The 24,422-nt window shown below is 50.8% G+C and overlaps 1 protein-coding gene across 3 annotated transcripts in view; it reads left to right on the top strand.

The window, feature by feature from the left end:
* ERMARD (ER membrane associated RNA degradation) overlaps positions 1 to 24,422 on the top strand; it is a 433,930-nt gene that overhangs the window by 56,128 nt on the left and 353,380 nt on the right. The gene's annotated exons all lie outside the window — the stretch shown is intronic.

Here is a 24,422-nt window from a genome sequence, read left to right as displayed (position 1 = left end):
CCTGGATATGGTCAGGGCATTGAAAATTTATGTGGCCAGAACGGCTCGGGTTAGGAAAACAGAGGATCTGTTTATCCTGTATGCAGCCAACAAGGTTGGCGCTCCTGCGTCTAAGCAGACTATTGCTCGCTGGATCTGTAACACGATTCAGCAGGCTCATTCTACGGCTGGATTGCCGTTGCCGAATTCGGTCAAGGCCCATTCCACTAGAAAGGTGGGCTCTTCTTGGGCGGCTGCCCGGGGCGTCTCGGCGTTACAACTTTGCCGAGCAACTACTTGGTCGGGTTCAAACATTTTTGTAAAATTCTACAAGTTTGATACCCTGGCTGATGAGGACCTAATGTTTGCTCATTCGGTGCTGCAGAGTCATCCGCACTCTCTTGCCCATTTGGGAGCTTTGGTATAATCCCCATGGTCCTTACGGAGTCCTCCCCAGCATCCTCTAGGACGTAAGAGAAAATAAGATTTTAAACCTACCGGTAAATCTTTTTCTCCTAGTCCGTAGAGGATGCTGGGCGCCCATTCCAGTGCGGACAACATCCTGCAAGACTTGTATATAGTTGTTGCTTACATAAGGGTTATAATTTTCAGTTGGATCAGTTTTGGACTGATACTGGTTTTGTTTCATACTGTTGACTGGTTTGTATCTCCCATGTTTTACGGTGTGAATGGTGTGGCTGGTATGAATCTTTCCCTTGGATTTACAAAATCCTTTCCTCGTACTGTCCGTCTCCTCTGGGCACAGTTTCTCTAACTGAGGTCTGGAGGAGGGGCATAGAGGGAGGAGCCAGTGCACACCCATACCTAAAGTTCTTTTTTAGTGCCCATGTCTCCTGTGGAGCCTGTCTATTCCCCATGGTCCTTACGGAGTCCCCAGCATCCTCTACGGACTACGAGAAAAAGATTTACCGGTAGGTTTAAAATCTTATTTTTTCTCAGTGATTTAGTCACCATATCTCTCCTTTATCTCTGCTAGTGCTGACTACACTGCGCAGGGGTTTGGGTTTAGAGATATAGTGCTGCTGATAATTGTACTGTGTTACCTCATACTGCAAGTTATATCATGTCTGCTTCTGAGGGTAACGGTTCTGGGGCTGAACACACTGCCGGTGTTGCTGAAGCCACAGACCCATATGAGGAGAATATAGCAGTTGTGGACTCTGGTTCTGGGAGCTACTGACCCACCGTGGGCCGCTTTTTCCCCGCTTCTGCATACGCTAGTTCATAAACTAACACCCCCTATGGGACCCCCAATGCCGGTACAACCGTATGTGGTCCCTGCAGCTAACCCGCCGTGGGCAGACGATTTATCTGCTCAGTTAAAGAAGTTGAACCAGTCCCTTACCCAAGGGGTCCTCTAAGCGAGCGCTTGTCTCCTCGCAATCTACTGCTGTCACTGACACCTCGTCTGATGAAGACGGTACGTATACTGACCCCACAGGTTCTGACTCAGATACGGCTGATGGGGAGGGTAGTTCACATGTGGATGTTCCTAATCTTTTGGAGGCTATTAAGTTAATTCTACAGATTACGGATGATCCCGAGCCATCCATCCCTCCTAAGAAACCAGGTAAGTTCAAGCGTCAGAAGGTAGTTAAACAAGTTTTATCTCACTTTGACCACCTAGTGGATATACGTCAGGAACCCTTGGAGAACCCGGGTATGAAGTTTGTGCCTCACAAGAAGATGCTGGCTCGCTATCCCCTCGCGTCAGAGCTGTCTAAGAATTGGGAAACGCCTTCTCCAGTGGACTCACATGTGGCCAGGATGGTGGTTTCCTCAGCTCTGCCTGTCACTACCGTCACGTCTCTAAAAGAGCTTACGGATAAGCGTGTGGAGGGTTGTCTGAAAGTGATTTACACCCTCACGGGTTCTGCGCAAAGGCCCACTATTGAAGCGTGGGCCTTGGAGTTAGATAGTGAAATCTCCTCTGACCATGCTAGACAATGCTTGTCATATATTGTCACAGCTTCTCGCTATATTAAAGAGGCAGCTTCGGATGCCGGCATCCTAGCAGCCAAGGCCTCTACTACGTCAGTCCTGGCTCGCTGGATATTGTGGCTGAGATCCTGGTCTGTTTATCTGGACTCTAGAAAAACCCTGGAGGTACTCCCTTTCAAGGGAGATATTCTGTTTGGGGAGGACTTAAACAAGATAGTGGCTGACTTGGCTACTGCCAAAACTGCCTGTCTACCAAATACCGCTCCTTCTGTGTTGAAGGCTAAAGGTACGTCCTTTCGCCCTTCAGGTAAAGCAAAAGGTCAGGCGTACCACAAGCAGGCCCGCACTTCCAAACCTGGTAAGCCGAAGCCCAAAAGAGCCTGGGCTGCCCGTCAGCCAGCTTCCAAGACCGATAAGCCTGCCGCATGATGGGGCGGGCCTCCCCCTGGGGGATCCCAGGGTGGGGGGCCGGCTTCTACGGTATACCCAGGAATGGTTGAAGACCACTTCAGATGCCTGGGTACGGGAAGTCGTCACTTGAGGTTACGCCATAGCCTTCAAAAACCGACTCCCCTCATCGATTTTGCCAGACAGACGTCCCGTCAGACCAGACAAAGGCAAACACTCTGCATTCGGTGGTACAGACCCTCCTGGATACAGGAGTTGTAGTACAGGTGCCTCTTGCTCGGAGGGGCCAGGGGTACTATTCTCCACTGTTTCTAGTCCCAAAACCGAATGGGTCCTCCCGGCCCATTCTCAACCTCAAGGCATTGAACAAGTTTGTGAAGGTTTCCAAGTTCCGTGTGGAAACCCTTCGCTCTATAGTTCTGGCCTTGGAACATGGGGACTACATGGTCTCCCTGGATATACAGGATGCTTACCTGCATTTCTCGAACGTCCTAGTGGATGCTGGGGACTCCGAAAGGACCATGGGGAATAGCGGCTCCGCAGGAGACTGGGCACAAAGTAAAAGCTTTAGGACTAGCTGGTGTGCACTGGCTCCTCCCCCCATGACCCTCCTCCAAGCCTCAGTTAAGATTTTGTGCCCGAACGAGAAGGGTGCAATCTAGGTGGCTCTCCTGAGCTGCTTAGAGTAAAAGTTTAAATAGGTTTTTTTTATTTTCAGTGAGACCTGCTGGCAACAGGCTCACTGCATCGAGGGACTAAGGGGAGAAGAAGCGAACTCACCTGCGTGCAGAGTGGATTGGGCTTCTTAGGCTACTGGACATTAGCTCCAGAGGGACGATCACAGGCCCAGCCATGGATGGGTCCCGGAGCCGCGCCGCCGGCCCCCTTACAGAGCCAGAAGAGTGAAGAGGTCCGGAAAATCGGCGGCAGAAGACGTCCTGTCTTCAATAAGGTAGCGCACAGCACCGCAGCTGTGCGCCATTGCTCTCAGCACACTTCACACTCCGGTCACTGAGGGTGCAGGGCGCTGGGGGGGGGCGCCCTGGGACGCAATGAAAATACCTTAAATGGCAAAAAATACATCACATATAGCTCCTGGGCTATATGGATGTATTTAACCCCTGCCAGTTTTCCACAAAAAAGCGGGAGAAAGGCCGCCGAGAAGGGGGCGGAGCCTATCTCCTCGGCACACAAGCGCCATTTTTTCCTCACAGCTCCGTTGGAGGAAGGCTCCCTGACTCTCCCCTGCAGTCCTGCACTACAGAAACAGGGTAAAACAAGAGAGGGGGGGCACTAAATTGGCATATTAATATATACAGCAGCTATATTAGGGAAAAACACTTATATAAGGTTATCCCTGTATATATATAGCGCTCTGGTGTGTGCTGGCAAACTCTCCCTCTGTCTCCCCAAAGGGCTAGTGGGGTCCTGTCCTCTATCAGAGCATTCCCTGTGTGTGTGCTGTGTGTCGGTACGCTGTGTCGACATGTATGAGGAGGAAAATGATGTGGAGGCGGAGCAATTGCCTGTGTTAGTGATGTCACCCCCTAGGGAGTCGACACCTGACTGGATGGTCTTATGGAAAGAATTACGTGATAGTGTCGGCACTTTACAAAAGACTGTTGACGACATGAGACAGCCGGCAAATCAGTTAATACCTGTACAGGCGTCTCAAACACCGTCAGGGGCTATAAAACGCCCGTTACCTCAGGTCGATACAGACACTGACACGGACACTGACACCAGTGTCGACGGTGAGGAAACAAACGTATTTTCCAGTAGGGCCACACGTTACATGATCACGGCAATGAAGGAGGTTTTGAACATTTCTGATACTACAAGTACCACAAAAAAAAAGGGTATTATGTGGGGTGTGAAAAAACTACCCGTAGTTTTTCCTGAATCAGATGAATTAAATGAGGTGTGTGATGAAGCGTGGGTTTCCCCCGATAAAAAACTGCTAATTTCTAAAAAATTATTGGCATTATACCCTTTCCCGCCAGAGGTTAGGGAGCGTTGGGAAACACCCCCTAGCGTAGATAAGGCGCTCACACGCTTATCAAAACAAGTGGCGTTACCGTCCCCTGATACGGCCGCCCTCAAGGAACCAGCTGATAGGAAGCTGGAAAATATCCTTAAAAGTATATACACACATACTGGTATTATACTGCGACCAGCAATCGCCTCAGCCTGGATGTGCAGTGCTGGGGTGGCTTGGTCGGATTCCCTGACTGAAAATATTGATACCCTGGACAGGGACAATATATTATTGACTATAGAGCATTTAAAGGATGCATTTCTATATATGAGAGATGCACAGAGGGATATTTGCACTCTGGCATCAAGAGTAAGTGCGATGTCCATTTCTGCCAGAAGAGGATTATGGACGCGACAGTGGTCAGGGGATGCGGATTCCAAACGGCATATGGAAGTATTGCCGTATAAAGGGGAGGAGTTATTTGGGGTCGGTCTATCGGACCTGGTGGCCACGGCAACGGCTGGAAAATCCACCTTTTTACCCCAAGTCACCTCGCAGCAGAAAAGATACCGTCTTTTCAGGCTCAGTCCTTTCGTCCCCATAAGGGCAAGCGGGCAAAAGGCCACTCATATCTGCCCCGGGGCAGAGGAAGGGGAAAAAGACTGCAGCAGACAGCCTCTTCCCACGAACAGAAGCCCTCCCCCGCTTCTGCCAAGTCCTCAGCATGACGCTGGGGCCTTACAAGCGGACTCGGGCACGGTGGGGGCCCGTCTCAAGAATTTCAGCGCGCAGTGGGCTCACTCGCAAGTGGACCCCTGGATCCTGCAGGTAGTATCTCAGGGGTACAAATTGGAATTCGAGACGTCTCCCCCTCGCCGGTTCCTGAAGTCTGCTTTACCAACGTCTCCCCCCGACAGGGAGGCGGTATTGGAAGCCATTCACAAGCTGTATTCCCAGCAGGTGATAATCAAGGTACCCCTCCTACAACAGGGATAGGGGTATTATTCCACGCTGTTTGTGGTACCGAAGCCGGACGGCTCGGTGAGACCCATTTTAAATCTGAAATCCTTAAACACTTACATAAAAAGGTTCAAGTTCAAGATGGAGTCACTCAGAGCAGTGATAGCGAACCTGGAAGAAGGGGACTATATGGTGTCTCTGGACATCAAGGATGCTTACCTCCATGTCCCAATTTGCCCTTCTCACCAAGGGTACCTCAGGTTTGTGGTACAGAACTGTCACTATCAGTTTCAGACACTGCCGTTTGGATTGTCCACGGCACCCCGGGTCTTTACCAAGGTAATGGCCGAAATGATGATTCTTCTTCGAAGAAAAGGCGTCTTAATTATCCCTTACTTGGACGATCTCCTGATAAGGGCAAGGTCCAGAGAACAGTTAGAGGTCGGAGTAGCACTATCTCAAGTAGTACTACGACAGCACGGATGGATTCTAAATATTCCAAAATCGCAGCTGATTCCGACGACACGTCTGCTGTTCCTAGGGATGATTCTGGACACAGTACAGAAAAAGGTGTTTCTCCCGGAGGAGAAAGCCAAGGAGTTATCCGACCTAGTCAGGAACCTCCTAAGACCAGGCCAAGTGTCAGTACATCAATGCACAAGGGTCCTGGGAAAGTTGGTGGCTTCTTACGAAGCGATTCCATTCGGCAGATTCCACGCAAGAACTTTTCAGTGGGATCTGCTGGACAAATGGTCCGGATCGCATCTTCAAATGCATCAGCGGATAACCCTGTCTCCAAGGACAAGGGTGTCTCTCCTGTGGTATTTACAGAGTGCTCATCTCCTAGAGGGCCGCAGATTCGGCATTCAGGATTGGGTCCTGGTGACCACGGATGCCAGCCTGAGAGGCTGGGGAGCAGTCACACAGGGAAGAAATTTCCAGGGCTTGTGGTCAAGCATGGAAACGTCACTTCACATAAATATCCTGGAACTAAGGGCCATTTACAATGCCCTAAGTCAGGCAAGACCCCTGCTTCAGGGTCAGCCGGTGTTGATCCAGTCGGACAACATCACGGCAGTCGCCCACGTAAACAGACAGGACGGCACAAGAAGCAGGAGGGCAATGATGGAAGTGGCAAGGATTCTTCGCTGGGCGGAGAATCATGTGATAGCACTGTCAGCAGTGTTCATTCCGGGAGTGGACAACTGGGAAGCAGACTTCCTCAGCAGACACGATCTTCACCCGGGGGAGTGGGGACTTCACCCAGAAGTCTTCCACATGATTGTGAACCGTTGGGAAAAACCAAAGGTGGACATGATGGCGTCCCGCCTCAACAAAAAACTGGACAGATATTGCGCCAGGTCAAGGGACCCTCAGGCAATAGCTGTGGACGCTCTGGTAACACCGTGGGTGTACCAGTCAGTGTATGTGTTCCCTCCTCTTCCTCTCATACCAAAAGTACTGAGAATCATAAGAAGGAGAGGAGTAAAGACTATACTCGTGGCTCCGGATTGGCCAAGAAGGACTTGGTACCCGGAAATTCAAGAGATGCTCACGGAAGACCCGTGGCCTCTACCTCTAAGAAAGGACCTGCTCCAGCAGGGACCATGTCTGTTCCAAGACTTACCGCGGCTGCGTTTGACGGCATGGCGGTTGAACGCCGGATCCTGAAGGAAAAAGGCATTCCGGATGAAGTCATCCCTACCCTGGTCAAAGCCAGGAAGGATGTAACCATACAACATTATCACCGTATTTGGCGTAAATATGTTGCGTGGTGCGAGGCCAGGAAGGCCCCTACAGAGGAATTTCAACTGGGTCGTTTCCTGCATTTCCTGCAAACAGGACTGTCTATGGGCCTCAAATTAGGGTCCATTAAGGTTCAAATTTCGGCCCTGTCAATATTCTTCCAAAAAGAACTGGCTTCTGTTCCTGAAGTTCAGACGTTTGTCAAGGGAGTACTGCATATACAGCCTCCTTTTGTGCCTCCAGTGGCACCTTGGGATCTCAATGTAGTTTTGGGATTCCTAAAATCACATTGGTTTGAACCACTCACCACTGTGGACTTAAAATATCTCACATGGAAAGTGGTAATGCTGTTAGCCCTGGCTTCAGCCAGGCGTGTCTCAGAATTGGCGGCTTTATCCTATAAAAGCCCTTACCTAATTTTTCATACGGACAGGGCAGAATTGAGGACTCGTCCTCAATTTCTCCCTAAGGTGGTTTCAGCATTTCACTTAAACCAGCCTATTGTGGTGCCTGCGGCTACTAGGGACTTGGAGGATTCCAAGTTGCTGGACGTAGTCAGGGCCCTGAAAATATATGTTTCCAGGACGGCTGGAGTCAGAAAATCTGATTCGCTGTTTATCCTGTATGCACCCAACAAGCTGGGTGCTCCTGCTTCTAAGCAGACGATTGCTCGTTGGATTTGTAGTACAATTCAGCTTGCACATTCTGTGGCAGGCCTGCCATAGCCAAAATCTGTAAAAGCCCATTCCACACGGAAAGTGGGCTCATCTTGGGCGGCTGCCCGAGGGGTCTCGGCTTTACAACTTTGCCGAGCAGCTACTTGGTCAGGGGCAAACACGTTTGCTAAATTCTACAAATTTGATACCCTGGCTGAGGAGGACCTGGAGTTCTCTCATTCGGTGCTGCAGAGTCATCCGCACTCTCCCGCCCGTTTGGGAGCTTTGGTATAATCCCCATGGTCCTTTCGGAGTCCCCAGCATCCACTAGGACGTTAGAGAAAATAAGAATTTACTTACCGATAATTCTATTTCTCATAGTCCGTAGTGGATGCTGGGCGCCCATCCCAAGTGCGGATTGTCTGCATTACTTGTACATAGTTATTGTTACAAAAATCGGGTTATTGTTGTTGTGAGCCATCTTTTCAGAGGCTCCTTCTGTTATCATGCTGTTAACTGGGTTCAGATCACAAGTTGTACGGTGTGATTGGTGTGGCTGGTATGAGTCTTACCCGGGATTCAAAATCCTTCCTTATTGTGTACGCTCGTCCGGGCACAGTATCCTAACTGAGGCTTGGAGGAGGGTCATGGGGGGAGGAGCCAGTGCACACCAGCTAGTCCTAAAGCTTTTACTTTGTGCCCAGTCTCCTGCGGAGCCGCTATTCCCCATGGTCCTTTCGGAGTCCCCAGCATCCACTACGGACTATGAGAAATAGAATTATCGGTAAGTAAATTCTTATTATTCCTATAGCAGCGTCTCATCAGCAATACGTGAGGTTCGCTATTGGCAACCTTCATTACCAGTTTCGGGCGTTACCTTTTGGTTTAACAACGGCTCCGCGAGTTTTCACCAAAGTAATGGCGGTGATGACGGTGATACTCCGCCGTCAAGGGGTCAGGATACTGCCGTACCTGGGCGACTTGTTAATCCTGGCAAATTCCCCAGAACTTCTCCTGTGTCATCTGGATATGACGGTCCGGTTTCTACAAGCCCACGGGTGGCTCATCAACTGGAAGAAATCCTCCCTGGTCCCTGCTCAGAGCATGGTGCACCTGGGAGCGCTATTGGACACTCACAACCAGCGGTTGTTCTTGTCTCAGGAGAAAGTCCTGAAGCTTCAGTACAGGATTCGTTGCTTCCTTTCTCGTCCGCAAGTGTCGATACATTCGGCGATGCTGGTGCTGGGCCTCATGGTCTCAGCATTCAACATGGTGGAGTATGCTCAATTCCATTCTCGCCCCTTCCAGAGGCTGATTCTAGCCAAGTGGGACGGCTTGCCTCACCGGATCAGGTCTCACATGATCTCATTGACTCCGGAGGTCCGTCTGTCGCTACTTTGGTGGCTCCGAGACGACCAGTTGTGCAGGGGCCGTCCCTTCTGGATATCCAACTGGGTCCTGTTGACTACAGATGCCAGTCTAAGAGGTTGGGGCGCGGTGCTGGAGCAACACTCCCTTCAGGGATGGTGGACCAAGGAGGAATCTCTCCTCTCGATCAACATTCGGTCTTCAATGCGTTGAACCTAGCCCAGCATTTAATTCAGAACTGTCCTGTTCAAATACAGTCGGACAATGCCACCACAGTAGCTTACATAAATCATCAAGGCTGCACTCGAACCCGTTCGGCAATGAAGGAAGTCTCACGGATTCTACGTTGGGCGGAACGCCATCTACCGACCATATCGGCAATATACATTCCGGGAGTCCTGAATTGGGAATCAGACTTTCTCAGTCGTCAGGACGTGCATGCCGGCGAGTGGAGCCTCCATCCAGAAGTGTTTCAACTCCTAGTGGAAAAGTGGGGTCTTCCAGATGTAGATCTGATGGCGTCTCGACACAATCACAAGGTTCCGGTCTTCGGAGCAAGGACAAGGGATCCTCAAGCAGCATTCGTGGATGTGCTGGCGGTGCCGTGGAGGTTTCGGCTACCGTACGTGTTCCCTCCGGTGTCACTCCTGCCCAGGGTAATTCGGAAGTTCAAGCAAGAAAAAGGAAATCGCTTCTCATAGCTCCGGCGTGGCCCAGACGGCCCTGGTTCTCAGACGTGCAAGGCCTATGGTCAGAACGTCCACTTCTGCTTCCACAACGCCCAGACCTCCTCGTTCAGGGCCCCTGTGTCTACCAGGACCTAGCCCGGCTGTCTTTGATGGCGTGGCTCTTGAAGCTTCCGTCTTGAGGTCTAAGGGTTTTTCTGAAGAGGTCATTAAAACTATGTTGCGGGCCCGGAAAACGGCTTCTGCTCGGATTTACTATAGGGTCTGGCATTCCTACTTTGTTTGGTGCGCATCTAATAATTATGACGCTTCCAAGTTTAGTACAGCCAAACTTTTGGCTTTTCTGCAGCAGGGCCTAGATTTAGGCCTGCGTCTGGCCTCCCTCAAAGTTCATATTTCGACCTTGTCGGTTTGGTTTCAGAGAAAAATTGCGACTTTACCTGATGTTCATACTTTCACTCAGGGTGTGTTGCGTATCCAACCTCCCTATGTCCCACCTGTGGCTCCTTGGGACTTGTCTGTGGTTTTGGAGGCATTGCAGGAGCCTCCGTTTGAGCCCCTGGGTTCAGCTGACTTTAAGAGGCTTTCCCTTAAGGTGGCGTTCTTGCTGGCTATTGCCTCTGCTAGAAGAGTGTCGGATCTGGGTGCTTTGTCTTGTAGTTCCCCATATCTGATTTTTCATTGTGACCGGGCGGTTCTTGGGAATCATCCCGGATATTTACCTAAGGTGGTTTCTTCGTTCCACCTTAATCAGGAGATTGTGGTTCTGGCCTTTGTCTCTCCTGATTTGTCTCCCAAAGAGCGGTCTTTGGATGTGGTACGGGCTCTCCGTATCTACGTGAAGAGAACTGCTTCTATTCGAAAATCTGATTCTCTCTTTGTTTTGTGTGGATTTCACAAATGTGGCTGGCCTGCTCACAAGCAGACCCTGGCCAGATGGATTAGAATGGTGATTGCACATGCTTATGTGAAGGCTGGTCTGTCAGCTCCTGCTCACTTTACGGCCCATTCTACTCGGTCTGTTGGACCTTCTTGGGCGGCCCAACGTGGTGCGACCCTTGAACAATTGTGCAAGGCGGCTACGTGGTCCTCCGGGAACACGTTCATAAGGTTCTATGCCTTCGATACTTCCGCTTCCCAGGATGCTTCCTTTGGACGCCGGGTTCTTGTGCCCGCTACAGTGCGTCCCCTCCCATCCCCATTGTCCAATCCTTGTGGAGCCCAGTGTACCCCGCAGCAGAAAACGAGATTTATGGTAAGAACTTACCTTTGTTAAATCTCTTTCTGCGAGGTACACTGGGCTCCACAAGGCGCCCACCCTGACGCACTTAGCTTCTTTGGGTTGGTATGGCATTAGCCGCTGACACTTCTCTTGTCGTGAAAGTGTGGTGTACATACACATGGCTACCAACCGTTGTCGTCTCTTTTTCTGCTACTGCATTGGTCTGGTTAACTAAAAAGTGAGCTCCTGTTCAGGGAGGCGGGGTTATAGAGGAGGCGGCGCTGTGCATTCTGGGAACAGTCAAAGCTTTGAGCCTGTTGGTGCCTCGGATCAAGATCCTACTCTACACCCCATTGTCCAATCCTTGTGGAGCCCAGTGTACCTCGCAGAAAGAGATTTAACAAAGGTAAGTTCTTACCATAAATCTCGTTTTCAGATCCCTAAGAGGATTCTGGTGGTTTTTCCTTTCCCTGAGGAGTACAGGAAAAGGTGGGAAAATCCGCCGATTTGTTGACGCATCTGTGTTCAGACTCTAAAAAAAGTTGGTTTTACCTGTACCGGGATCTACCGCCATAAAGGAGCCGGCAGATGGGAAAATTGATAATACACTTAAATCAATGTACACTGCTTCGGGGGCCATATTACGTCCCACTATTGCTAGTGCGTGGATTGTAAAGGTAATAGTGAAGTGGTCGGCTACCTTAATTTAGGATTGGGATACAATGGATAGGGATGACGTTGCATTGTATTTACGCAACATTCATGATTCTGCAGGTTTTCTGGTAGAATCCATGAAAGACCTGGGTTCCATGGCTGTAGGAATTTCTTCCATGTCTGTTTCAGCTCGTCGGGGACTGTGGCTCCGCCAGTTGTCGTCCGACGCGTAATCCAGATGAAGTGTGGAGTCGCTACCCTATACAGGTCAGGCTCTCTTTGGGGAAGCTCTAGACGCGTGGATATCCACATTTACAGCAGGTAAGTCTCCGTTTCTTTCCTCAGCAGCGCCTGCCCCTGAAGAAATTCTTCTCCTCAGCTGCGAAGCAGTCCTTTCGGCCCAACAAGCCTAGAAAGGCCAGATCATCCAATACCTCCTTTAGCGGAGGTAGGGTTAAGGTTAAGCCCAAGAAACCTGTCGCTGCAGGTTCCCAGGAACAAAAAGCCTGCTTCAGGTACCTCAAAGTCCTCCGCATGATGGTGGACGGGACGGCCCGGAGGTGGGGCATGTGGGAGCGAGACTCAGACAGTTCTATCATGTCTGGGTGTCGTCCGGCCTGTATCCCTGGGTGGTAGATATTGTTTCAGGGATACAGGCTGGAATTTCAGAGTCTCCCTCCTCATCGTTTTTGCAAATCGGGCTTACCAACTCTGTTGGAGGACAGCACAGTGCTTTAAGACGCTGTCCAAAAGCTGGTGGAGGCACAGGTCAGTGTGCCAGTACCACCTCACATGCTGACAAAGGGTTACTATTCGAACCATTTCGTGGTACCGAAACTGGATGGTTCGGTCAGGCCCATTCTGAACCTAAAATCGTTTAACTCCTTTCTAAAGGAGTTCAAGTTCAAGATGGAGTCTCTCAGGGCGGTTATATCCGGTCTGGAAGAGGCGAATTCCTGGTATCACTGGATATCAAAGATGCTTACCTTCACATTCCGATTTGGCTGCTGCATCAGGCTTATCTCCGCTTCGCATTGCTGTACTGTCATTTTCAGTACCAGGCCCTGCCATTCAGCCTATACACAGCACCGAGGATGTTTACCAAGATGATGGCGGAAATGATGATGCTACTCCGCAAGCAAGGTGTGAACATCATTCCTGATCTGGACTATTTCCTGATAAAGGCATCATCCAAGGAGAAGCTGCTGCAGTCTATTGTTCTCACAACACGACTGCTCCAGAGACACGGGTGGATTCTGAATTTTCCAAAGTCACATTTGGAACCAACCCAGAGATTGACATTTCTGGGAATGATCCTGGATACGGAAGTGTAGCGGGTGTTTCTTCCGCAGGACAAGGCATTGGTGGTCCAATCCATGGTCCGGGATGTCTTGAAGCCACCCCTGGTGTTGGTTCATCAATGTATTCGCCTATTGGGAAAGATGGTGGCCTCATACGAGGCTCTCCAGTACGGGAGGTTCCATACTCTGCCCTTCCAACTGGATCTACTGGACAAGTGGTCAGGATCTCACCTCCACATGCATCAGAGAATTCGTCTGTCCCTAAGGGCAAGGATTTCTCTCCTCTGGTGGCTCCAGTTGCCTCACCACCTTAAAGGCTGCAGGTTCGGGATTCAGGACTGGGTCCAGCTAACAATGGATGCGAGCCTCCGGGGCTGGGAAGCAGTCACTCAGGGAGTAACCTTCCAAGGACGGTGGTCAAGCCTGGAAGCCGGCCTGCCCATCAACATCCTGGAACGAAGAGCGGCCCCTCTTCTGAGAAATCGGGCCATCCATGTGCAGTCGGATAACGTAACATCAGTGGCTTACATAAACCGACAGGGCGGAATGGAGTGCAGGGCGGCAATGTCAGAGGTGACAAGAATACTCCTCTGGACAGAAAAACATGCGTTGGCGCTGTCAGCCATGTTCCTTCCGGGAGTAGACAACTGGGAAGCAGACTTCTTCAGCAGACACTATCTCCATCCAGGAGAGTGGGGACTCCATCCGGAGGTTTTCAAGGAAATAACAGATCTTTGGGGATTGCCCTAAATAGACATGATGGCCTCTCGTCTCAACAAGAAGCTTCTGCGTTATTGTTCCAGGTCGAGGGACCCACATGCAGTGGCAGTGGACGCCCTGGTTTCTCCGTGGGTGTTCCAGTCAGTGTACGTGTTTCCACCACTCCCACTCATCCCAAGAATCCTAAAGCTCATAAGGAGAACAAGGGTTCAAGCGATCCTCATTGCCCCAGATTGGCCAAGAAGGGCTTAGGGGGTCATTCCGAGTTGTTCGCTCGGTAAAAATCTTCGCATCGCAGCGATTTTCCGCTTAATGCGCATGCGCAATGTCCGCACTGCGACTGCGCCAAGTAAATTTGCTATGCACTTAGGAATTTTACTCACGGCATTTTCATCGTTCTGGCGATCGTAATGTGATTGACAGGAAATGGGTGTTACTGGGCGGAAACAGGCCGTTATATGGGCGTGTGGGAAAAAACACTACCGTTTCCGGAAAAAACGCAGGAGTGGCTGGAGAAACGGGGGAGTGTCTGGGCGAACGCTGGGTGTGTTTGTGACGTCAAACCAGAAACGACAAGCAGTGAAATGATCGCAGATGCCGAGTAAGTCTGAAGCTACTCAGAAACTGCTACGAGGTGTGTAATCGCAATATTGCGAATACATCGTTCGCAATTTTAAGATGCTAAGATTTACTCCCAGTAGGCGGCGGCTTAGCATGAGCAAATCTGCTAAAATTCACTTGCGAGCGAACAACTCGGAATGACCCCCTTGGTACGCGGACCTTCTGAATCTACTGCAAGAAGTGCCGAGGCCTCTTCCTCTTCGGGAGGACCTGCTGAAGCAGGGGCCGTTCGCCTATCCAGACTTACCACGGCTACGTTTGACGGCATGGAAGTTGAGCGCCTGATTCTTGCTCGGAAGGGCTTTCCGAAGAAAGTTATTCCTACCCTCATACAGGCTAGGAAAGGGGTAACGTCTAAACATTACCATCGCATTTGGAAGAAATATGTTTCTTGGTGTGAGTCCAAGAAGTTTCCTGCGGTGGACTTTCAACTGGGACTTTAGGAGTAGATATGGGGATCTATGAAGGTCCAGATTTCAGCCTTATCCATTTTCTTTCAGAAGCAATTGGCTACCCTCCCTGAGGTTCAGACCTTTTTGAAGGGAGTTCTGCATATCCAACCTCCCTTTGTACCGCCTACGGCGCCATGGGACATAAGGCGCTCATAACTTTATTGTGATTACATAAACCTTTTTTTTAAGCTAGCTTATCACTAAAATAAACAACACCACACACTTAAATAAAGACACGGACACGGTAGCTGGAGTTAAAGGTCAGACGATGTTTATTGATCGCTGACCAACTCTTTAAACTATAATTGTGATCGAATTAGAATTGATTTTGAATATAGATTTAAATTTAGCTTGGAGGATGGCAAACAGAAAGTCGCTACCAAACACCAGCACCAGTCACCTAGATGAAAACCACCAAACCAAGGAGGGGAGTACACATACCCCGCCTCCTTCCCGCATAACCCGCATTGTGCTGGCCTCACCCCTCTTTCTCTGGCAAACGTTCGGTTCCCGCAGGGGAACGTCTAAATGTCCAACCGCAAGAAAAGGACACACCTGCCGTCCTTCTAAAGAGGGAGCCCCACAATGACCACTTATGCCTGTGTGACAGCTGGTTGGTAGCGACTTCCCGCCAATCTGGCTTTCAATAGCCAACTGCAAGAGCAAAAAACCGTAGCTGAAATCCAGGAGGGCGGGCGGGCATACAATGAATGGCAAGAGGAAGTCTAGGAAAATGGCCCCAACCTATATACTATCCTAAGACCCTCCTATTAAACTTGATGTACAACCTTCTAATCCAATAGGAAAAAACCAACAGGGAAAACTGATCTGCCTAGCAACTGCTTAGTCATTAAACAACCAATCACAAAAAGTTGATCTCTTATATGGCCTCAGGCTTATGCAGCCTTCAGCTTATCTAAGGCGCTCATAACTTTATTGTGATTACATAAACCTTTTCTTTAAGCTAGCTTATCACTAAAATAAACAACACCACACACTGAAATAAAGACACGGACACGGTAGCTGGAGTTAAAGGTCAGACGATGTTTATTGATCGCTGACCAACTCTTTAAACTATAATTGTGATCGAATTAGAATTGATTTTGAATATAGATTTAAATTTAGCTTGGAGGATGGCAAACAGAAAGTCGCTACCAAAAACCAGCACCAGTCACCTAGATGAAAACCACCAAACCAAGGAGGGGAGTACACATACCCCGCCTCCTTCCCGCATAACCCGCATTGTGCTGGCCTCACCCCTCTTTCTCTGGCAAACGTTCGGTTCCCGCAGGGGAACGTCTAAATGTCCAACCGCAAGAAAAGGACACACCTGCCGTCCTTCTAAAGAGGGAGCCCCACAATGACCACTTATGCCTGTGTGACAGCTGGTTGATAGCGACTTCCCGCCACCAAGGTTTACCAAACCGCCACCGCCATCCGCAACCAGCAACATTAACCAACTAAGAAACTAAATAGCCCTACTGAAAAAGACCAAAAATATCCTCCAGGAAAAACTGCACTCCTTCCGGAGAAAGATGAACCCCATCCTCCTTGTAGAACTGCCTCTTTCCTTAGCACCAGTAGAGGATGCCTGATCGCCACTCCACCTATGGCCCTGACAAAAAGAGACACCGCCGAATTCACCTTCTTGCGTGCTTTCTCCAGCGCCGAGAAACGCACCGCACCACGCCAATGGAAACGTGGCACCATCTCCGACCAAACAATGCAGACTCCTGGCCAGTGACAACGGATCGCCACCAAATCCGCCTTCACGGACAAAATCAAATCTATGCCCTTAACTCGACCTAGATCATTACCACCTAAATGAATAACGATACAACTAGGGCGACCCCAGCGGCGCTCCTGAGAAAAAAGGAGCCGCAACAAATCACCCCATAACATACCTCGAACACCTAACCAACGCAATTGCCTGGACCCAAAAACCTCAGCTGCCCTAAGTGCCATGGGATGCTTTGCCGCCCAAAAAATATAGGAATGGCCAACCAGCCATACATGGTCCCCAAAATTGATGATAGCTGCAAAAGAAAATATCCTAACATCAGATTGTGAACATAATACATACATAAAGCACAACGCAACAAAAACCCAAGTGAAGGAGAAAAATCAAAAAACCTCCCGTGGACCTTGATAGAACAGCCAATTGAAATTAGGCCCCCTCAGAGGAAAAATTTTAAAAATTCACTTCACACCCTCGATTCCTGAACGGTAAGCGTTCAAAAACCGACGAGTAAACACGTTTTTGGGTTAGCGCAACAGGCGCACTTATAACTTATCCAAACGGACATAGGACCTATAGGAGGCCGACTTCCAACGGCCCAGCTCCCGAATAGCCGCAGGGGATGAACCTGTAGCCGCTGCATGAGTAGCCGCCCCAATCCGAAAGGAATGGGTACCGAAGTCCGCCCCCTGCAAGCCCAATGCCGCCAAACATTTTTTAAACACAGCAGCAAATTGAAATTTTGTCAGAGGGTCAACCCGCGCGTGCACCAGCAACTGGTCACCCCCCGGAGGCCTCAACCGTACATACTCCTGCGTCAACCGCAGCGGGCAAACCCCCGTTTCCTCCTGAGCCTCCAAAGACAACCAGCGGCCCCGACCTGTTTGATCTGTCTTGGATCGCACAATCCTACAGAGCAACAGGCCCTCCTGCAAGCGCACATTTTCGTAAAGTAAACCCGACTCCCGAGACGCCTTGCTGCGTGCCACCAACTCGCTCACTCTAAAAGCCCCAAAAAAGGCCAGGGCATACGCACAACTAAACAGCGCCACTTCGAAATCCGAGGACGCAATTTGGGGCAGCACACGCAGCAACTCTGCTAGAAGCTGCAACGTCATGGGTCCACGCGAGTCCGCAGGCGCCGGGCGCAACCTAGTCCAACCTTTCAGCGCTCTGGAAAGGACAAAAGACCCCGTGGGGTCCGTCATCCCGTGGAGCCGCAAGTGAAAAGAAATGCCCGCAAGGGCAGATGCCATGGCCGCTTTTGACCTACCGTTTTGGTAATGTTCCCAAACAAAGGTCATCAGGGCGTCGGCCGAGGACTCACCTGCTAACCCGTACCTACGCTGAAAGACCGACCAATCCCGCCAGGCTGCATCATATGCTCTGAGGGTGGAGGGAGCCAGAGCACACCTTGCTAAAGCAGCTAACCCGACTCGACAATCTGCCAGACAGAAGGCGGGCACTGTAACCCCTCCACTGCCGCTCCCGGAACCAACGTCCTGAATTTGTCAAATTGGAACCGAGACAATGCATCCGCAATTCCATTGTCAATTCCGGGAACGTGGCGGGCCCCGAAATTAATATTGCGCCGCAAGCAAACTAACACTAGATGCCGTAGCAGCCTCAGAGCCTGCGGCGAAGAGGAACGCTGATTGTTAATAGCATGTACTACCCCCAAGTTGTCGCAACGAAACGAGATGTGCCTATTTGCGAACTGGCAGGCCCATAATTCAAGCGCCACTATGATCGGGAACAATTCTAGCAAAAGGAGGTTCTTGGTAAACCCACGCGTTACCCAAGAGGCCGGCCAAGCAGCCGCGCACCATGCCCCGGCAAAAAATGCGCCAAACCCCTGACTGCCTGAGGCATCCGTGAACAATTGCAGCTGCTTACTGGAACAACAAGGCGCCGGCCACAAAACCTCCCTGTTGAAGGACACCAGGAAAGAGGCCCAAATCCGCAAATCATCTCTGATCTCGCGGGAAAGGTACACGGTGTGATTCTGCCGGACCGTCCCCGCCGTGGCCCGTTCAAGTTTGCGACAGAAAATCCTACCCATGGGGATAATCCGGCACGCAAAATTGAAAGAACCCAGCAAAGACTGCACCTGCTTGAGCCGAACCCTGCGTTTGCCTAAACAGTCAGTAATTAAACCCAAAAGCTTACGCACTTTATCCTCGGGTAGGCGACAGCAACCCCCCACCGTGTCAATTTCGATACCTAGGTAGCTAAGACAAGTGCAAGGGCCCTCACACTTGTCCTGCGCGACCGGCACCCCTAACTTGTCGAATAATGCTCTAGCCACCGACAGAATATCCCCACAGATCGAACTGTCCCCCGGGCCTACAAAGAGGAAGTCGTCCAGGTAGTGAGCCACCCCCGGTTGGCCGGAGGCGGTTTGGACGCACCAGTGCAAAAATGTGCTAAAACACTCAAAGTAGGCGCAGGAGACCGAACAACCCATGGGGAGACACCGGTCCACGTAAAATTCGCCCCCTAGCTTGAAACCCAGAAAACGCAGGGAATCCGCGTGCAGCGGGAGGAGCCGAAAGGCCGACTCCACGTCCAATTTTGCCAACAGCCCCCCCGGACCACAATCTCGCACCAAGCGCAGTGCGTCATCAAGACTGATAACGTACCCTGCACTCTGCCTCCGGAATAGCGTCGTTGACCGACAAACCCGGAGGGTGCGACAAGTGCTGTATCAAGCGAAACTTGCCCGCGACCTTCTTGGGCACCACCCCTACTGGGGAAATGCACAAGGAGGGCAGCGGGGGAAAGGCGTAGGGCCCCGCCATGCGCCCCAGGCCAATCTCCCCGTCCACTTTCCGCCGGACCTCCTGCGGGAATTTGCGAGCCGATCTCTAATTCTGGCGCGCAACCACGTGCACCGAATCCGCAATGGGCAAACGAAAACCGTTGCGAAATCCCTCCAAGAGAAAAGACGCCGCCGACCCGTCGGGGTAAAGGCTAAGCCAGCGCCGCAACTCGGGAACTAGAATCGGGGAGAAAGCCTTACTTGCCAACTCCCCCGGCCTCGGCGGGAGCGGAGGGCTTACCGCTTGCCGCTGAGGAGCAATCCTTGGCCGGGTGACTTGCCCCGCACAATTTACACGAGTGGCGAAAACGACAACTCGCCCCTTTAACGCATTTGCCGTCGTTGTAGGCAAAGCACTTCCCTTTCCCTATCAAGCGGGAAACCGTAGCCCCGGCCGCCCCGGGCTTCTTGACCGTTACGTCCGGGGTGGGCTTAACCTGCTGCGTAACCTCCAACCACACCTTAACACCCGCGTGCAGGATGGGGTTGCCATCCTGATTGCGACGGAACTTCTCGTCGTAATCCCGCCAAGCGGAACCCTTGGATTTTAAGTACATGTCATGTACCAAAAACAAATACTTAACTAAGTTGGAATACTCCGAGGGCCGCGATTCCGTGTAGCAAGCAGTAAAAACCAAAAAACCACGCAACCACTGGTGAAAATTGCGAAACGCATTTTCCCCAATGCCACCCGGCTTCTTGGTAGCGTCAAAACCCTGTCGCATTTCCTCCGTAAGGGTGAATATGTCTACGTACTTCCCCTTCCGGATTTTTTCTCGCATGCGCTTACGAACCCCCCGTGTAACAGCCGTGTTGGCGCAATGTACCATCTCCCCATAACGGGGGGGGGTCAAGAGGGACCGCCGGCGCAGGCGTGGCCACCTTCTGCGCCTCCTTAGCCATACGCCGCGCGATGAGTCTAGCTAATTTACGCGGGCGCCGCGGAGAGCCTGACGAAACACTGCTAGATGATGAGGAACTACAGGTGGAATTGTGTAAAGGAAGGGTTAGCTCACCTGCGTTAGAAGGACCCGGAACCGCGTCGTCTGTCGCACCAGCCTCCGTTGGTGGCCGCACTTCCCCCGTCGATGTCGCGGCCGTTCGCGACCGTCGCCTCCCACCGGACGTAGCCCCGGCACCAGCCTGTACCTGTGAGGGAGAAACAGAGGGGACAACAGGCGCGGAGGAGACCAACGCTTCATTAGCAATGGGGTGAGCCTGAGGGGGAGGAGGCCCCGCCCAGCCGCTCCGCGGCGGAGGGCCGGCGGGAAGCTGCAGGGGAGGACCCACAACTGAGGTGTACCCGACGGATTGTGTGAAAGCAGCCCCGCCCCCCGCACCGAAACCCACGGGGTAAGAAGGTCGCCATGCAGTATGCGGCGTGTAGCCGCTCGCCACCGCAAATCCGGATGACACCGGGAGGAACTGAGGAGGTGCCGGGAGGGGTGGCCAACTTTGGGCTAAATGAATCCCACCGACCAGTGACCGCCCCGGTTGCGAGCCCGCAAAGGCAGGGAGGGGCACCGTGACCCGGGGGCCGCCGACCGACCACGTGGTCTGTACGCCGGCGCCCGAGCCGGCTACGTGCGGGGAAAATTGTGGACCGGACGCCACCGTTACGCCCATGGAGGGCATGCTGGCAGCTGAGGGGAGCACCGGCCCAAGAGGCCACGGAAAACCCCCGGGAAAGGACTGGTTCCCAGCGAAGCCATGCTGATCTGTGACCGAATGAGCAGGGCCGGGCGATTGGTACGACGCTGCGACAGACGACTGTGTCGCCACTAACTGAAATGCCCCCGGCAGGACGGGAGGGGGCGATTGAAAACCGACGAACGGTGATGCCGCCACGGGCGGTGGCGCGACTGACGACCAGGGGCCCGGCCAGCAGGTCCCCTATGCGGGATTCCCATCCGGGAACCCTTGCCATGCAACCGCAGCAGGGGCGGGCTCCGCGGCAGTCACTGCCACGTCCCCCGCCCCAGCAACACCAGGGGCCGCCAGCCCCCCACCCCCAATCCTGTACCTGGGTCTCAGAGGCCCCACACCAGGATGGGGTGTCTGTGATGCGTGCACCGTTCTGGGGACAGCGGGCGCCTCTCCCCGCTGTCCCAGACTCATATCCCCCACCTGCGCACTGGCCCCCCCCTCACCGCTCGCAGCCCCGCCGCGGCCGCCCGACACCACGTGGGCGCCCGAGCCGCCGCTGAGAGCTGCTTGCGGGGAAAACGGGGGAGGCCCGGAGCTGGTCAGCTCGCCTTGTGAGGGAGCCGCCTTTGGATCCTGGGTTGCCGGGGACGCCGGCGACCGCGTCCCGGCGCCACGTGCAGAGCGGCCGCTGGCCGCCTGCCTCCGGCTGGCAGGGTAGCGGGCCGTCACTGCCCGCCCCCGCCGCACGCCCGACGCCGCCGTAAGCAGCCTCCGGGGCCCAGCACTAGGGGAACGGGAGCGGGGGGTGCCCACAGCCTCCACGAGGCGGCGGGGGGGAGGGGCAGAACGCCTTGGATGCGGCATGATAGGAAGGGGGAGACACAGCAGAAAGTAGACTAGCACCTACAGGCACAAATTGACAGCAAAAGGGAGCAAAGGGGGTATATAGGAGCAAAGCCAAATTTCAATGATAAAACAATATAAGTATCGATATACTTATCCTTCCTGGGCCATACAATGAATGGCAAGAGGAAGTCTAGGAAAATGGCCCCAACCTATATACTATCCTAAGACCCTCCTATTAAACTTGATGTACAACCTTCTAATCCAATAGGAAAAAACCAACAGGGAAAACTGATCTGCCTAGCAACTGCTTAGTCATTAAACAACCAATCACAAAAAGTTGATCTCTTATATGGCCTCAGGCTTATGCAGCCTTCAGCTTATCTTAACGTGGTGTTGCAGTTCCTCCAGTCGGCTTGGTTTGAGCCTCTACAGGAGTGGAGCTCAAATTTCTTACATGGAAGGCGGTCACTTTGTTGGCCTTAACTTCTGCTAAACGTGTCTCCGAGCTGTGGGCTTTATAATGCACAAGCCCTTACTTGATCTTCCATGAAGATAGAGCTGAGCTCCGGACTCGTCAGCAGTTTCTTCCAAAGGTTGGGTCGGCATTTCATATCAACCAACCTATTGTGGTGCCAGTGGCTACTGACTCCTCAATTACTTCAGTAGAGAGAGCACCACTTTCCGTCAAACTCAAAGTGACAGGTGGGATACGCCCACAATTAGGCAAATCAAGTCCTAACCACGCCCCTAATTATGCAAACCACGCCCTAATCACTCCTCCGACACTCCCACTTTTCCTCCCCTTCTGATGTTGTTTTATATGAAATAAGCTTACAAAAGGAGTTATAAGCATCGTTTAACCATTGAAAACCCTCCTGCGTATTAACTCTTAGTTGAATTAGTAAATGTTATATCCAGATGATTTATAAAATAAGCGTACGAGCTACGCTTGCTGTTTATTGGTTTCAGAGTGATATCTATAAAATTGCATAAACTTATAGCTGCTTTAGTTCACCTTTCTATGACTGATAGTTGAACATGAGCATTGTTACAGATCGGTAAACTATTAATGCACACAGACGTTTGTGTGCATTAAGAGTTCACTATGTGTATTTTAAGCTATGGTGTTTGTGACAGATTAGTAAACTAATGACCGGTACAAATAGACGTGTCATTTGTTTTAATTAGTAGTTGACATAGATGTCTAGGTTGTCCTTACGTTGTTTACATTGTTACAGACAGATTAGTTAATATTGGACAGTACACATAGACGTGTAATTTGTTTTAATTAAGCGTAGACACAGCGGTCTAGGTGGTCCTTATGTTTGTTTATATTTACAGCTATTTGACTGAGACACGCAAGCAGACAAGAAAGTTGCAGGGGTAATTAAGTTCTGTTACCAGGGATATGATAATTTGTAAGGCTGGGGAATTTGCTAGTGACCGAAGTTTGAACTAATAGGGCAAACAGACATGACCAGACTTGTCTGGTCATTAATTAAGGTCTATCAAGAGTGCTATGAGAACACAAGTTTGTAATTGACTTGTTGTCGGATGTAAAATGGCATACACGCTTTGGATAATGATATATTATCAATTAGCAGCGGTTGGTGGTTAAGAGATATAGAGAGAGAACCATTTTAACTGCGCTGCAGTAACACGACTGGTAATAAGCATAATACTTAATTGCCGGTTTATAGATGCTAACCAGTATTGATAGAGCCTAATGGTTATAAAATAATACATATAACAAGTAGTACAAATCGGTAAAAGAATTCTGCGTCATATAGGAACTAAACAGTTTTTATCATTTGACGAGCGAGATATTTTAAACATATTAATGCCGTTTCACATTTGAAATGCTGTGGCTACAATAACAATACTTAACAGACATGTCTATTAAACCTAAATGTTGCTAAAATATAGAAGCGAGATAGCGCTAAGTGTGTATATATATATATATGTATATTTTTTATTAAGCCAGCTTTGTCTTGTACTTCGAGGTTCGTGGTTTATCTTTTGTCTTGCCCCTGTGGCTTACATTACGTGGGCAAGACAGACAGGCAATTCAAAGAAAGGATTGCCCAACACAGGACTGCCATTAGGGCAGCATTGTTGTCTGGTACCAGTGATCAAGCTGTTGCCAGGCATTTTGCGCAGGCTAGACATAGTTTAGCGGCATTGAGATACAGAATGATAGCACAGGTGCCCAAGTCATTGCGAAGAGGTGACCGGGGAAAGAAGCTGCTACAACTAGAGGCGTGGTGGATTTTTACCCTTGACACCGTGAACCCCAAGGGGCTGAATGAGTCTCTAAGCTTGTCTGCGTTCATTTAAATTCTAATGTTTTTTCTAAGATCTTTTTAAACACTTCTAACCATGTGTAGATCCCGGTCTGTAGTTTATTAATGGTCTAACATATATTAATAGGAGTATCACAGTCCAGTTCGTCATACATTTAACCCACTGACTCTATGGCTGTCATGGTATTAGAGTTAGTTTATACTGTTTAGTGTAGGCAGTTAACTATGAGATAAGATAACACAACCAGATTAACAGTGCAGGTTAGATGAAGTTAGGGTTGCTATGTTCCGGATCTGTTGCTATTAAGTATAGTTATTTTTAGTATTAATCTTTATATATGTATTTCAGTCCAC

Source organism: Pseudophryne corroboree, chromosome 4 (genome assembly GCF_028390025.1).
Source record: "Pseudophryne corroboree isolate aPseCor3 chromosome 4, aPseCor3.hap2, whole genome shotgun sequence".
Taxonomy (NCBI): Eukaryota; Metazoa; Chordata; class Amphibia; order Anura; family Myobatrachidae; genus Pseudophryne; species Pseudophryne corroboree.
This window is presented reverse-complemented; position numbering and strand designations above follow the sequence as displayed.